Source organism: Schistocerca nitens, chromosome 2 (genome assembly GCF_023898315.1).
Source record: "Schistocerca nitens isolate TAMUIC-IGC-003100 chromosome 2, iqSchNite1.1, whole genome shotgun sequence".
Taxonomy (NCBI): domain Eukaryota; kingdom Metazoa; phylum Arthropoda; class Insecta; order Orthoptera; family Acrididae; genus Schistocerca; species Schistocerca nitens.
In genome coordinates, this window is record NC_064615.1 from 1182686801 (window position 1) to 1182704716 (window position 17916).

The following is a 17916-nucleotide window of genomic DNA, read 5'->3' on the forward strand; positions in this document are numbered from 1 at the left end:
TATCTGCCCTGAAGTCGTAACACCAGCTGTGCTAATTGCGGCCCCGTCCGTGACACTCTGAGATAACAAGGGCACTGTTTCGCTAGCCGTTGCTGTATCTGCACTCGGGTGACCTCGGCCATGATTTCGTGGTCTATTTGGGCGGCGCCGCCGCACTCCCTGATTACTTTCTTCTGGCCTTGTTTCTGGCACACGTTCAAATTCAACTGTTTCGCCACTCGTATCCAAATCGTCGTATGCTGGATTTTCTCCATACCGTATACGATTAGCAGCATCTTCTCTTTGCACTGTTCGAATATCATTACTGCTACGTGAACGATTAACATTTGTTAATGGAATTCTTTCCGCCATTTCAATGTCTTCCTCTGGTCCCGGATATAAAACACCTCCGTCGTATTGTATAGAGCCATGGTTGCCCGTACTTAAATACTGATTTACCCAAGACATTTTGCTGACTAAAATAAATAAATAATTGCCGCCTTTTATATACATTACGTTATTGAACAGCACGTGTTGGGCTGTCACTCCTAAAAGACAAGTTTTACACGCGCCAACCTTTTGCTGGCGTGGGTGCTTGCTCAGATAATTGTCCTAAAAGGACAAATTATCTCGGCGGGACAGTGACGCCGCCATCGCGACCTTGGGACCCGGGGGGCCCCTTTTTTTTTATCAGTTGCTGACCCTCATGAATCGAAACATGACTGCGTCGCGTCGTTTCATGATTCGAGGGTCATGTAGTGAAGGGCAGCCTTTCTCCTCCACATTAGTTATTAGGCAGTCAGGCAAGAACTCTCTTACCCATTTCACTTTTTCAGTACCTTTAACAAGTACAGTGCAGTTTGTTGGTACCACTGACTTGATGGAGTTTAATGCACTATCCAGCGAGACTCCAACTGAATTAATGTTGTAGTGGTGATGGTTCTCGGCCAACCATTTTGCTGATTCGATATCAAGTTCGTAATACGGTGTTGTACATTGAAGAATGTAACTTCCAGAGGCAAACACTGTTCCATCATCGCACACCATTTGGAATGCTAAGTCCTTAGGAACAAATTCATTCGCTCATGTCTTGAAGCCTTGACAGTCGAAGATTACAGTATACATCTTGAAAGAAGGTTACACACACACACTTGCTGCTGCTGCTCGTAGATGTCGACGTTATCGGTTCAGAGGACATGATGTGCTGAGCTCCAAATCACCCCCCTTATGTACTAAAATTCGGGTACAGCCGGTTAAAACAACTCCTGTTATCAACACGTGTCGGGCAACCTTTTGCTGGCGTGGGCGCTTGCTCAGATAATTGTCCTAAAAGGACAAATTATCTCGGCGGGACAGTGACGCCGCCATCGCGACCTTGGGACCCGGGGGGCCCCTTTTTTTTTATCAGTTGCTGACCCTCATGAATCGAAACATGACTGCGTCGCGTCGTTTCATGATTCGAGGGTCAGCAACTGATAAAAAAAAAGGGGCCCCCCGGGTCCCAAGGTCGCGATGGCGGCGTCACTGTTCCGCCGAGATAATTTGTCCTTTTAGGACAATTATCTGAGCAAGCACCCACGCCAGCAAAAGGTTGCCCGACACGTGTTGATAACAGGAGTTGTTTTAACCGGCTGTACCCGAATTTTAGTACATAAGGGGGGTGATTTGGAGCTCAGCACATCATGTCCTCTGAACCGATAACGTCGACATCTACGAGCAGCAGCAGCAAGTGTGTGTGTGTAACCTTCTTTCAAGATGTATACTGTAATCTTCGACTGTCAAGGCTTCAAGACATGTGCGAATGAATTTGTTCCTAAGGACTTAGCATTCCAAATGGTGTGCGATGATGGAACAGTGTTTGCCTCTGGAAGTTACATTCTTCAATGTACAACACCGTATTACGAACTTGATATCGAATCAGCAAAATGGTTGGCCGAGAACCATCACCACTACAACATTAATTCAGTTGGAGTCTCGCTGGATAGTGCATTAAACTCCATCAAGTCAGTGGTACCAACAAACTGCACTGTACTTGTTAAAGGTACTGAAAGAGTGAAATGGGTAAGAGAGTTCTTACCTGACTGCCTAATAACTAATGTGGAGGAGAAAGGCTGCCCTTCACTACATGCTCTACGTAAGCTGAATGGTATTGGCAGGTACCAACCAGTAACTGCGAAATTGAATACAAATCTGCTGGTGAAGTGGTACAAAGAGTACTACTTAAAACATTAAGCTGAACAGTGTGGAGTAAAGAGTGTAATGGCCCCTCACAAAAGCAGGCAAGTGTGAACTGTTAGACAATTGTGAATCATGTGAAAACTGTGAAGGTTATTTTCATTTCCTAGTATTCAGGCCTTTTTTGTAAATGCTTTAAAATTCCTGATGTGTCGTGTGATGGTGTGCATCTGTGGTATAACTATTAGGAACTTGAAGAAGCAGTTGTTCGTTTGGTATATCTTTAAAACATAACTGTAATTTTTATATAATTCTTTAAACATAACTGTAATTTTATATAATAAAATTACATTTTATGTTACTGTAATCCAACTGTTATGTTTTCTATCAAAACCTAACCATTTCACAAATGCCTTATTTCCTTTCCTGCACAATACTTTCTCTACTAGATAAGTATTGGGGTATTTTGTTTTCTGTAATTCATGACCATAGAACGCACCAGCAATATTATTTAGTTCAAAATCTTGCAGAGTGTATGTCCTAGGATATGTTTCTTGGACTCCAATTATCTTAAATATTTCTGTAGACCAATTTGGTTTGTATCCTTTATCAAAAATGGCTTTGTTTTTACTGATTCTTACGAACTCTCCTACTTTAAATTTCTTCTTTGATTTGTCTATGGTACGTATTTTATTATATACTGTGGATAAAAGGTGATTATCATTAACATCGCAGGGTCGCATCTTGGACTTAATGTAGGCCACATTGGCCGATACAATAATAAGACGAATCAATTTGCTCCTCAAGACGCCGTAAATAGGCGTATAATCATTGGAAATGAAATTTCATTAGAAGAAGGTGCTGTAGAGGATTTCAAAAAAGTTTGTGAAGGAATTGCATGCAACATTCGTGTAAAATATAAAGGAGATGCTATTTTAAGACGTACTCCATTACTGTTAATTTCTAATTCTCAGCCAATTGTATGTAGTCATCCAGATTTCAACAATGTCCGTATGAGAACTATTAGGTGGAAAAAGTTTGATGAATTGAAAAATGGAATAAAAAAGCCTTATCCCTTAGCTTTCTTTTCAGTGTTGCAAATTTATAATATTCCTTATTAAATAAAAGACAAGAATTTGTACAATGTATAATTTTTATTGTCAATTATTACAACAAATAAAAATAAATTACAATTATCCTTTGTTCTGTACACGTTCAACTACTGTTTTAACGCCGTAAGCAGCACCTGTGGCAGCAGCAGTTGTCGCCGCGCCAGCCGCTATCGCTATCTGCCTTGAACTTGCAACTCCAGCTGTGCTAATTGCGGCCCCGTCCGTGACACTCTCTGGCCTTGATTCTGGCACCCGTTCAAATTCAACTGTTTCGCCACTCGTATCCAAATCGTCGTATGCTGGATTACCTCCATACCGTATACGAGCAGCAGCATCCTCTCTTTGCACTATCCGAATATCATTAGTACTACGAGAACGATTTACATTTGTTAATGGAATTCTTTCCCCCATTTCAATGTCTTCCTCAGGTCGCGGATATAAAACACCTCCGTTGTATTGTATAGAGCCATGGTTGCCCGTGCTTAAATACTGATTTACCCAAGACATTTTGCTGACTAAAATAAATAAATCATTACCACCTTTTATATACATTACATTATCGAACAGCACGTGTCGGGCAACCTTTTGCTGGCGTGGGTGCTTGCTCAGATAATTGTCCTAAAAGGACAAATTATCTCGGCGGGACAGTGACGCCGCCATCGCGACCTTGGGACCCGGGGGCCCCTTTTTTTTTATCAGTTGCTGACCCTCGAATCATGAAACGACGCGACGCAGTCATGTTTCGATTCATGAAATAGAAAAAGCTGATATTGCTTCTGCAGGGTACAATATTAGACTTCATGATACAAATGTTCAACCGAGCCTACATGTAGGCATTAATCCTACATATGCTTTAAGCACAAGTAGTTTAAATAGTGATGTTACAAAATATACTGATACTCAAATGTTGTTTGAAGTTATTGCAGAATGTTCAGTTTATGCAGATGGTCTAGAGACACATTACCCTAGAGCAACTGTATCAAATGTTCAAGTTTCTGATATGATTTATATGTCTAATGTAAAAAGGAATGAGGAATCATCTGTTTATAAGGGTCAATATGAAATTAAACAAATGTAATTTGAAATGTAACAATTATACTTTATTTGTATTTGTTGTAATAATTGTCAATAAAATATACATTGTACAAATTCCTCTCTTTTATTTAATAATCAATATTATACATTTGAAGTAATTGAAGGAAAGCCAGAGGATACGGCTTTTTACAAGCATTTTTTAACTCATCAAACTTTTTCCACCTAATTGTACGTACACGAATATCTTTAAAATCTGGGTGAGAACAAATAACTGGTTGTGAATTTGAAATTAACAATAATGGAGTACGTCTTAATATAGCGTCTCCTTTGTACTTTACTCTGATATTACAAGCTATTCCTTCACATACTTTTTTAAAATCCTCAATTGCACCCTCCTCTAATGAAATTTCATTACCAACAATGACACGTCTATTAACAGCATCTTGCAATGCAAACTGATTTGTTTTATTATTACAACGTCCAATGTGGCCAACATTTAAACCAAGTGAAATTATACAATCAAAAAACCAATTTTTGCCACTATTTGGTGGACCAACAATACATAATGTGTTTAATTTTTTATTTGGTACATATACACTTTCTTGCCATTGATACAATCCTTTTTTATTAAACCAAGATACAAGATTTGTTAAAAATTTTGTAACCTCGTCAGTATCATCTGCACATTGAAACAATAAAAGTTTATTTATCCAAGCAAGAGAATCCTGAAGAGTATAATAGTAATCCCAAACATTTGTGGAATGAGAATAAAAAATATTATCTTCGGAACCAGAACATAATAAATTCTCTATTCCATGTAAATCCAAATCATTTATGGTTTTTTTATATAGTTCTAAACCCATATCCAAAAACCGTTTGAATTTTGGGTCAATTAAATTAATAAAATATGGATGACCTGATGGTATTACATTCACTAAATTTTCTGGTGGTATACAATTGTATGACATTAATATGGAAAGTACCTTTTTTGCCGTCGTTTCAGGGTTGCACCTTTGGTAGTCAGAGATTGGCTTGCGCTTTGTATGAGGCCATTTACGTGAGCCATCTCTGGTGAGTTCTTGTTGCAACTGATCATTAATTGGAGGGTTTTCCCTTTCCAATACTGAGAGGGATCCCTCGATGAAACTGACCCATTGTACAATTTCAAACTCACCAGGCACTCTCTTATGGGTTCCTCTAATCCAAACTTGTCCCCGACTTGGCCTTTTTTGCAAGAAGAAATATATGAGTATATTGAACCAGTCGAGGTTGGACATGGCTGTGATTGCTCTCCTTCGTCGTGGACATTTCTTAATTCTGGTGGCAATAAATGGGTCAACCCTAAATCGGCATCTACATCGTCTAGAGGAGTACGTGCAATCGTGGACGAGGTGGATGTGGTCGTCATCATGTTTCCATATGATAATTTCTCCAGGGTAGACTGATGCGATAGAAGCAATTCGTCTACTAAATTCATCAATATCGTTCGGTCCTCTGATGACAATGACATCAGTGTAATACCATCGTTCTGAGATTTCAGATATTCGCAAAAGTTCTGGCAACCAAACGATAATTGTGAACAAGAATTTTCGAATTTCGTCAAACAATTCAAAATTGTTAATATGTATGTCCCTAAGGGTCCATCGGTTGCTCCCAACTGGCAGTTCAATCTCGTAGCAATCCAAATGAAGACTTTCAGGGTTGGGTTCGTCAGGTGAGCTTGAACCAGCGTGAAGATCGACTGGAAGATATCCGTCAGCGTCTCCATTAGAACTCTGCAAGTAACAAACCAGGTAAATCATCGTCGTCGTCTTCTGAATCAAAGACTTGGCCCAATGAGCCACCACAACGTACACTTCTGAATAAAGGACTATTGGCACAGAACATGCACCAATGACTGTATTGCTTAATTTGTGGAGGACAAATTACACCATTTGAAAAATATGGTGCCCTCGTAACCATATTAATTTTCATACCATTGAGAAGCGGTTGCAGTAACGAATTTTGCCAAGAATTTGTTAATTTATATAAGCAATTTTCACAAATAGTAAATACCAATTGCTTATAAGTAATTTCATAAAAAAACATTTTAATTTTAAATCGACTCTGCCAGAATGTAGTAGTGTCTAAGAAAGACATTGTGATTAAAGCGAGAATGTCCCATGGAACTGGAATTCCAGCTCTTATTTTAGAAGCTGCTTCTATTGCATCACTGATAATTTCGTTAATCATTGGGACATTTTCGCTTCTATCAAAAATATAGCATTCTGGCAGTCGATACGAATTTAACATAAAATTGAATTTTGAATATCGGAATTGGAGTAAAATGTCTTCTCGTACCGTTTCTGGTACTTCTAATTCATATACATCTAAAGCATTTGTAAGTCTTCCACAAACAGCAATCCGTGCAAGTTTGTACAAACTGTCCATTATCAGCAACTGATAAAAAAAAAGGGGCCCCCCGGGTCCCAAGGTCGCGATGGCGGCGTCACTGTCCCGCCGAGATAATTTGTCCTTTTAGGACAATTATCTGAGCAAGCACCCACGCCAGCAAAAGGTTGGCGCGTGTAAAACTTGTCTTTTAGGAGTGACAGCCCAACACGTGCTGTTCAATAACGTAATGTATATAAAAGGCGGCAATTATTTATTTATTTTAGTCAGCAAAATGTCTTGGGTAAATCAGTATTTAAGTACGGGCAACCATGGCTCTATACAATACGACGGAGGTGTTTTATATCCGGGACCAGAGGAAGACATTGAAATGGCGGAAAGAATTCCATTAACAAATGTTAATCGTTCACGTAGCAGTAATGATATTCGAACAGTGCAAAGAGAAGATGCTGCTAATCGTATACGGTATGGAGAAAATCCAGCATACGACGATTTGGATACGAGTGGCGAAACAGTTGAATTTGAACGTGTGCCAGAAACAAGGCCAGAAGAAAGTAATCAGGGAGTGCGGCGGCGCCGCCCAAATAGACCACGAAATCATGGCCGAGGTCACCCGAGTGCAGATACAGCAACGGCTAGCGAAACAGTGCCCTTGTTATCTCAGAGTGTCACGGACGGGGCCGCAATTAGCACAGCTGGTGTTACGACTTCAGGGCAGATAGCGATAGCGGCTGGCGCGACGACTGCTGCCGCCGCAGGTGCTGCTTACGGTGTTAAAAAACTAGTTGAACGTGTACAGAAGAAAGGATATACTTTACCTGGTAGTGATTACGTAGGACCTGGAAATCCTATAAATATAGACGCACCGCGCAGTGGAGCAGATGCCATTGCTAAAGAGCACGACGTTGGATACGATAATTTGCTAAAGGAAGCAAGGGAACGACCATTTACAGAAGAAGAATTTAGACAACGAGTTCAACAATTGGATGCAAAAGCTATAATTGATTTTGCAATTGACTGGAGTCATACACGAAATTGGCATTCATTTGTTGGAAAGTACGGACTGAAATTGAAGACAGCTGTTGAACAACGCATCGGAAAAGCTTTGTACCCACAACAACCGAATGCCGAAAAAACAGGTATGTAAATTTAATTTTTGTTGTTTATAATAATTTTTTGGTTACATTTTTTAATTGTAACGTTTCTTGCCTTCAGAATTATGAAATTCCACCGTGGGAACGGTCTAATTGGGAGTTTATGCATGAAGGCCAGAAACGGTATGCCTATGAACAATGGCTAATGTCTCGTGTTCGCCGTGGTTTGCCTATAGATCACGACCGCCCATCAACATCTGGTTCAGCCTCTGGAACAAGTTCTGTAGACGAACATCACGTGGACGAAGAAGTATCACATAGCGAAGAAGACAAAGACGAAGAAGGACCAGAAGAACCACAACAACATTCTGAACCACAACGTTTAGTACCATACTCTGACAGTGACGAAGGTATGAGTTCGCCAATGCAGGTAGATTCAGGTAAACGACAGGCTGCAGCAGGTCAATCTGGTGGATCTAAGAAAAAAAAAACGTTAACAGGCACTGCAGCACCATCTGCTAATGTACTGGGTGATTCTCCTAATACTCGTGTTGATCCATTACCTGCTCCTTCTATATTAGATACCGGTAACATTACAAGATATCGCAAAGTTCATAGATTTTTCACATACGGATTAGCATACAAAGTGATTGAACATGAAAAAGCAGTATGTATGATTACTCCTTTAGCAGAAATTCCCGTTGATCGGCCATTTTTGTATATGACGCCTTCTGAATTCGATTTATTACCAGATGGTAGTAGAATTGTTCATTGTTCTGTAAAAGTAATTGCACGTAATCCTAGAATTGCTTTTCCGACTAATTCAAGTGATACAGAACTTGCAACATTAAATCAAAATAAGAATATGATTACAAGTGTAGGTATTAATTTGAAAATACCTGGTATTAATGTAAAGCCTACAGCATTTACTGCAAATGCACCTATGGAAACTACTTCCATAGATCATAAACGAAAGTTTGATTCCATTTGGAAGTCATGGTATGGTTATAGAAATGATGAAGCAGACTTTCTTACAAAAGTGCCTGCACATCAATTTGGACAACCAGTTAATTTAAAATATTATTATGCGTGTGTTACTAGCTCAAAAGATAAGGGTTTACATAATTGGGGTTGGAAATGTGTACAGTCTTGTGTTTCTGAAGTAGATGCAGATGCACGAACAGGAAGTGTTATTGTTGACTATACATATACACCAACATTAGGTTTTCTGAAAATTCCAAAAGTGGCTAATGTTGATATGTTTCCTATTACAACTACTGCTCAAAATGTAATTCAAAGGTATAATATTAATGCTGATAAGCACTGTAATCCTTTTATGTCATGTGATAGTTTTTCTTTAACCCCCTTTGAACCAGCAAGAATGGAAGAACAGTTAGTAGGAGGAGTTACTCCCATCACAAATGCAGAAGTATCAGGATATGATAATTTAATAGAAAAAGCTGATATTGCTTCTGCAGGGTACAATATTAGACTTCATGATACAAATGTTCAACCGAGCCTACATGTAGGCATTAATCCCACATATGCTTTAAGCACAAGTAGTTTAAATAGTGATGTTACAAAATATACTGATACTCAAATGTTGTTTGAAGTTATTGCAGAATGTTCAGTTTATGCAGATGGTCTAGAGACACATTACCCTAGAGCAACTGTATCAAATGTTCAAGTTTCTGATATGATTTATATGTCTAATGTAAAAAGGAATGAGGAATCATCTGTTTATAAGGGTCAATATGAAATTAAACAAATGTAATTTGAAATGTAACAATTATACTTTATTTGTATTTGTCAATAAAATATACATTGTACAAATTCCTCTCTTTTATTTAATAATCAATATTATACATTTGAAGTAATTGAAAGAAAGCCAGAGGATACGGCTTTTTACAAGCATTTTTTAACTCATCAAACTTTTTCCACCTAATTGTACGTACACGAATATCTTTAAAATGTGGGTGAGAACAAATAACTGGTTGTGAATTTGAAATTAACAATAATGGAGTACGTCTTAATATAGCGTCTCCTTTGTACTTTACTCTGATATTACAAGCTATTCCTTCACATACTTTTTTAAAATCCTCAATTGCACCCTCCTCTAATGAAATTTCATTACCAACAATGACACGTCTATTAACAGCATCTTGCAATGCAAACTGATTTGTTTTATTATTACAACGTCCAATGTGGCCAACATTTAAACCAAGTGAAATTATACAATCAAAAAACCAATTTTTGCCACTATTTGGTGGACCAACAATACATAATGTGTTTAATTTTTTATTTGGTACATATACACTTTCTTGCCATTGATACAATCCTTTTTTATTAAACCAAGATACAAGATTTGTTAAAAATTTTGTAACCTCGTCAGTATCATCTGCACATTGAAACAATAAAAGTTTATTTATCCAAGCAAGAGAATCCTGAAGAGTATAATAGTAATCCCAAACATTTGTGGAATGAGAATAAAAAATATTATCTTCGGAACCAGAACATAATAAATTCTCTATTCCATGTAAATCCAAATCATTTATGGTTTTTTTATATAGTTCTAAACCCATATCCAAAAACCGTTTGAATTTTGGGTCAATTAAATTAATAAAATATGGATGACCTGATGGTATTACATTCACTAAATTTTCTGGTGGTATACAATTGTATGACATTAATATGGAAAGTACCTTTTTTGCCGTCGTTTCAGGGTTGCACCTTTGGTAGTCAGAGATTGGCTTGCGCTTTGTATGAGGCCATTTACGTGAGCCATCTCTGGTGAGTTCTTGTTGCAACTGATCATTAATTGGAGGGTTTTCCCTTTCCAATACTGAGAGGGATCCCTCGATGAAACTGACCCATTGTACAATTTCAAACTCACCAGGCACTCTCTTATGGGTTCCTCTAATCCAAACTTGTCCCCGACTTGGCCTTTTTTGCAAGAAGAAATATATGAGTATATTGAACCAGTCAAGGTCGGACATTGCTGTGATTGCTCTCCTTCGTCGTGGACATTTCTTAATTCTGGTGGCAATAAATGGGTCAACCCTAAATCGGCATCTACATCGTCTAGAGGAGTACGTGCAATCGTGGACGAGGTGGATGTGGTCGTCATCATGTTTCCATATGATAATTTCTCCAGGGTAGACTGATGCGATAGAAGCAATTCGTCTACTAAATTCATCAATATCGTTCGGTCCTCTGATGACAATGACATCAGTGTAATACCATCGTTCTGAGATTTCAGATATTCGCAAAAGTTCTGGCAACCAAACGATAATTGTGAACAAGAATTTTCGAATTTCGTCAAACAATTCAAAATTGTTAATATGTATGTCCCTAAGGGTCCATCGGTTGCTCCCAACTGGCAGTTCAATCTCGTAGCAATCCAAATGAAGACTTTCAGGGTTGGGTTCGTCAGGTGAGCTTGAACCAGCGTGAAGATTGATTGAAAGATCTCCGTCAGCGTCTCCATTAGAACTCTGCAAGTAACAAACCAGGTAAATCATCATCGTCGTCTTCTGAATCAAAGACTTGGCCCAATGAGCCACCACAACGTACACTTCTGAATAAAGGACTATTGGCACAGAACATGCACCAATGATTGTATTGCTTAATTTGTGGAGGACAAATTACACCATTTGAAAAATATGGTGCCCTCGTAACCATATTAATTTTCATACCATTGAGAAGCGGTTGCAGTAACGAATTTTGCCAAGAATTTGTTAATTTATATAAGCAATTTTCACAAATGGTAAATACCAATTGCTTATAAGTAATTTCATAAAAAAACATTTTAATTTTAAATCGACTCTGCCAGAATGTAGTAGTGTCTAAAAAAGACATTGTGGTTAAAGCGAGAATGTCCCATGGAACTGGAATTCCAGCTCTTATTTTAGAAGCTGCTTCTATTGCATCACAGATAATTTCGTTAATCATTGGGACATTTTCGCTTCTATCAAAAACATAGCATTCTGGCAGTCGATACGAATTTAACATAAAATTGAATTTTGAATATCGGAATTGGAGTAAAATGTCTTCTCGTACCGTTTCTGGTACTTCTAATTCATATACATCTAAAGCATTTGTAAGTCTTCCACAAACAGCAATCCGTGCAAGTTTGTACAAACTGTCCATTATTTAGAAATGTACTTACTGTTTCTGGCAGCTCTTCACAGACAATAGATGTGTTGGGCGTGTAGTCAGAGGACATACTGTGAAGACAACAATTTTAAGCCCCTTATATACTAAACAATTTCCGTTATCAATACCCACATGACTGTCACTCCAAAAAGACAAGTTTTACACGCGCCAACCTTTTGCTGGCGTGGGTGCTTGCTCAGATAATTGTCCTAAAAGGACAAATTATCTCGGCGGGACAGTGACGCCGCCATCGCGACCTTGGGACCCGGGGGGCCCCTTTTTTTTTTATCAGTTGCTGACCCTCGAATCATGAAACGACGCGACGCAGTCATGTTTCGATTCATGAGGTCGGCTTCTATCAGTTTTTCCATTCGTCTGTAAAGAATTCGTGTTAATATTTTGCAGCTGTGACTTATTACAATGATAGTTTGGTAATTTTCACATCTGTTGACACCTGCTTTCTTTGGGATTGGAATTATTATATTCTTCTTGAAGTCTGAGGGTGTTTCGCCTGTCTCATACATCATGCTCACCAGATGGTAGAGTTTAGTCAGGACTGGCTCTCCCAAGGCTGTCAGTAGTTCTAATGGAATGTTGTCTACTCTGGGGGCTACGTTTTGACACAGGTCTTTCAGTGCTCTGTCAAATTCTTCACGCAGTATCATATCTCCTATTTCATCTTCATCTACATCCTCTTCCATTTCCATAATATTGTCCTTATGTACATCATCCATGCATAGACCCTCTATATACTCCTTCCACCTTTCTGCTTACCCCTAGTGAGATAAGCCTCTACATCCTTACATTTGTCCTCTAGCCATCCCTGCTCAGCCATTTTGCACTTCCTGTCGATATCATTTTTGAAACGTTTGTATTCCTTATTGCCTGCTTCATTTACTGCACTTTTATATTTTCTCCTTTCATCAATTAAATTCAATATTTCTTCTGTTACCCAAGGGTTTCTACTAGCCCTCTTCTTTTTACCTATTTGATCCTCTGCTGCCTTCACTATTTCATCCCTCAAAGCTACCCATTCTTCTTCTGCTGCATTTCTTTCCCCCATTCCTGTCACTTGTTCCCTTATGCTCTCCCTGAAACTCTGTACAGCCTCTGGTTCTTTCAGTTTATACAGGTCCCTCCCATCCCCTTAAATTCCCACCTTTTTGCAGTTTCTTCAGTTTTAATCTACAGTTCATAACCAACAGATTGAGGTCAGAGTCCACATCTGCCCCTGGAAATGTCTTACAATTTAAAACCTCATTCCTAAATCTCTTTCTTACCATTATATAATCTATCTGATACCTTTTAGTATCTCCAGGGTTCTTCCATGTATACAACCTTCTTTCATGATTCTTGAACCAAGTGTTAGCTATGATTGTTATGCTCTGCACAAAATTCTACCAGGCGGCTTCCTCTTTCATTTCTTAGCCCCAATCCATATTCACCTACTATGTTTACTTCTGTCCCTTTTCCTACTCTTGAATTCCAGTCACCCAAGACTATTAAATTTTCACCTCCCTTCACTACCTGAATAATTTGTTTTATCTCATCATACATCTGGAGAGCTAGTTGGCATATAAACTTGTACTACTGTAGTAGGCGTGGGCTTCCTGTCTATCTTGGCCACAATAATGCGTTCACTATGCTGTTTGAAGTAGCTTACCCATACTCCTATTTTTTTATTCATTATTAAACCTACTCCTGCATTACCCCTATTTGATTTTGTATTTATAACCCCGTATTCACTTGACCAAAAGTCTTGTTCCTCTGGCCACCGAACTTCACTAATTCCCACTATATCTTACTTTAACCTATCTATCTCCCTTTTTAAATTTTCTAACCTACCTGCCCGATTAAGGGATCTGACATTCCACGCTCCAATCCGTAGAACGCCAGTATTCTTTCTCCTGATAACGACGTCCTCGAGTAGTCCCCGCCCGGAGACCCGAACGGGGGACTTTGCCTTTACAAATGTCTGCTTGTGTCTGTGTGTGTGCCGATGGATATGTGTGTGTGCGAGTGTATACCTGTCCTTTTTTCCCCCTAAGGTAAGTCTTTCCGCTCCCGGGATTGGAATGACTCCTTACCCTCTCCCTTAAAACCCACATCCTTTCGTCTTTCCCTCTCCTTCCCTCTTTCCTGATGAAGCAACCGTTGGTTGCGAAAGCTTGAATTTTGATGTATGTTTGTGTTTGTTTGTGTGTCTATCAACCTGCCAGCGCTTTCATTTGGTAAGTCACATCATCTTTGTTTTTAGATATGTTAAATAATTTAGTTAGATGTGAATGTGTTGAGGTGAACTTCTTTAGCCAGAAATTTGCTATTTTATCTTTTCCAGGGGCTTTCCAATTGTGAGTAGAATTAATTGCTCGGGTGACTTAATGTTGCAAAATTATCACTTCAGGCATTTGTGGTATCATCTTGTATGTGTCTGTTTCTGCTTGTATCCACCGTGCATGCCTGTTATGTTGTACTGGGTTAGACCATATGTTCCTCCAGAAGTGTTCCATGTCTGTTATGTTTGGTGGATTGTCTATTTTAATGTGTGTGTTATCTATTGTCTGGTAAAATTTCTTTTGGTTTCTGTTGACTGTTTGGCTTTGTTTCCTTCTATTTTCACTTTTTTTGTATCTTCTAAGTCGTTTGGCCAATGCTTGTAATTTCTGCTTCTTTTCATCTAATTGCTCTATCGCTTCTTCTTGTGAGATTTTACCTAACCTTTTTCTCTTTTGTCTGATATTTCATTTCTTATAAATTGTGTTAGCTGTCCGATGACTTTTCTCAGTTTTTCTATTCTGATCTGTAGCCTGTGTTGCCATGCTGGTTTTGTGGGTTTCTTCTGTGTGTTGGTTGATTCTGATCTCCACCTAGTGTGTATATTTAGTGTAGTGAGTGCTCCTATATAAAACAGTAGTTGTAACTCTTCCATAGTTGTATTTTCATTTATTTTGTTGTGTATGATTGTGTTGATAGTTGTTATTGTTGTTTCGACTTGTGGGTTATTTGGTGGTCTGTGTAAGAATGGTCTAATGTCTGTGTTTGTGTCTTTGTATTCTATATATGTCAGCTGAAATTTACTTCTGTATCTAACATGTGTGTCACTTCGTGTTCTATTTGTGCTTCTTCTGGTGGCTGTCTTAACATTTTGTTTTCCTCTGATTGTTTAATTGATGCATGTTGTTCTTTGTTTGTTTGCTCTGGGATGTTTGAGTCCATTACTGTATTTTCTTCTTCTTCTGATTGCACATTATTTTGTTCCAGTATTTGTTGTACTTGTTGTTTGATGTTTTCTAATTCTGACTGGGGTATCCTGTTATTTTTTATTATTACACGGATCTGATCAGCTAGTCGTTGTTCTGTTAAAAAATTTAATTCTGGCTATCTGGTAATAAATGTTGTGTATACTTGTGATCTGTATCCAGTTGTGTTGGTTCCTAAGTTTGTTGCTTGGTAATAACAGAACATGAGGTATCAGTTAACTTCATCTGGCCATCTCATCCTCTGTCTTTGTTTTCCTTCTAGAGTGGTTGCAGGAAGCATATCCTGCAAAACACCTCTATTTGTATTTAAATCATTTTCCGTGTGGCTAGCAGTGTCGTTAACATTGTGGACCAGCATAGGGCTCAAGCGTCGTTCCCGACCATGACAGCGCTTGTCCGAGGCTTCATTAGTTCTGTTCTGAACCAACTAATCACACTAAAAGGGGGTTAGCCCTATTAGTGGTTTGTTCTTTTCGTCACCTTTTACGACTGGCAGAACATACCGGAGGCCTATTCTTTTCCTGGGCCTCCACGTGGTTTGCTATTATTATTATTATTGTTATTATTATCACAATTTAATAACTTACTTAAAGTCACGATACTCACAGTCAAAACTCGAACAGGCTTAATTAATTAGAAGCCATATTTTGTCATTTGTACCATTACGCACAGGGCATGAAATTGGAAGTACACAGTTCACAAAATAAGGAAAGGTCACACCAATTGGGCTAGTTCAACAAAAAATTTTATCAGTCAAATGAATTATAATGACAGACATCAAATGTGCTAACAACATGATGCTTCAGTAACTGTTACACAATTGAATAACATTCGTCCAAATACAGGAAGATTCACAAGTCACACCATTGATTGTAGCTGTTGGAAGGCCTCTTCTTAATGTATAACACTTAAGAAAAAGAAAGAAAAGTCCTTAAGCAGTAACACATGCATTGCAAACAAACATTAAAAATGACCTTTAATAAATATACAATCGTCCAAAATTCAGAGCAAGCTGAGAGCTACAGCAGGGAGCTATCACAGTCAACAAGGAACAAGCAGCCAAATTCCCCAAGTGGATTTAGCTAATGACTATTCACCGAGCTAACAATTGACAGTTTATACTAATAACTAACAGGGTTTAATGTGTTGAGAATTAGTAATAAGAATGCAAGGTTTGAGCAAGTAGTTAAAGGTATAATAAGGAGGAACCTCAAGCTAGGTAAATGTGCCTTAAGCTCCCGATCACAATAAATTCACCAAAAAGAGCAGACTACTGGTTCCGGCCCAGAGGTGACACTCCACCACGGCACATGTCAAATGAGCAACAAAACTTCCCTCGAGCCACCACAGTGTGACTGGTAGGAGCAGCAGACTGCCAGTCAATCTGGGTGCAATGTGACGACGGAAGTGCCGCCATGGCAAAATGCAAACATGCTTCTGCTCTGGGCCCAGGGAACTGGAAGACGTCATTTTCTGCTGACACACATGGGAACAGTAATCTGCACAAATAAATCTTCATACAATAAGGGCCAGGAAGTAGAGAATGTGAACGACTGGCACAACTGACTAGAGATACAAATTAATACTCCTTAAAATTTGTATTATTCAGAAGCAAAGCCCGCATCTCGTGGTCGTGCGGTAGCGTTCTCGCTTCCCATGCCCGGGTTCCCGGGTTCGATTCCCTGCGGGGTCAGGGATTTTCTCTACCTCATGATGGCTGGGTGTTGTGTGTGATGTCCTTAGGTTAGTTAGGTTTAAGTAGTTCTAAGTTCTAGGGGACTGATGACCATAGATGTTAAGTCCCATCGTGCTCAGAGCCATTTGAACCATCAGAAGCAAAAATATCAGCACCTGCTGATACATTAGCTCAAGCATACACATGCTTTGCCTCTGACACAGACTGTGTTAGATTAGATTCCTTTCATGAGACTTAAAACATGGAATACTCTTACACTTGCATGACACATAACCCGGAACACAAAGTGCAATTAATAACATTGACTGATGATCATGCACTGAATCACTCATAGGTCCATTAATGTTACAGATGCAATTCCAGATAATACAGACATGATCTTACTCAAATATAACAAAACAACTCAAAACTTGACTCAGTTGTGAAGGAGCGGTGCCTTGCTGGATTCCAGCCAGGGTATTATTGCATCCTACCCCCACATGTGATCGTCGAGGAGCCATAAAATTTAAGCTTGTAGAATAAGCCAGTAACTAGCCAATCAGGTTGCACACAATGTCCGCATCTCTTCACGCAGGTCACCGCTATCAGTCCTGATGTGATCCAGCCCAGTTTGCCGTCACCAATTCGACCTTTAGTGGCATCTCAGGACCTGCACCGGACAGCGAGAATTCCCCAAAATCACAACTTGCCAGCCGCATGCCCTCCAGCCAAATGTTCTCCATGCTCCACCAAACCGACACACATGCACAATCAGGCATGTGCATCGATCAAAGATCTTAGCTTGGAACATGCGATCAAATCGGTATCGGCAACCTAAGTAGTTAGTGATGCCAGTGGAATACTGTGCCACCGAGATTAGAGATACTGTGGCTCAGACATGATTTGATCCTTCTGTCCTCCACAGTTTCTTCAAGAAAGTCAGTGTAAGTTTTCACAGAGCATAACACAAATTGGTAGCTTGACAAAATTTTGTGTTCTCCCATTTGATACTGCTTTGGCATAAATAACCCAACACAGTT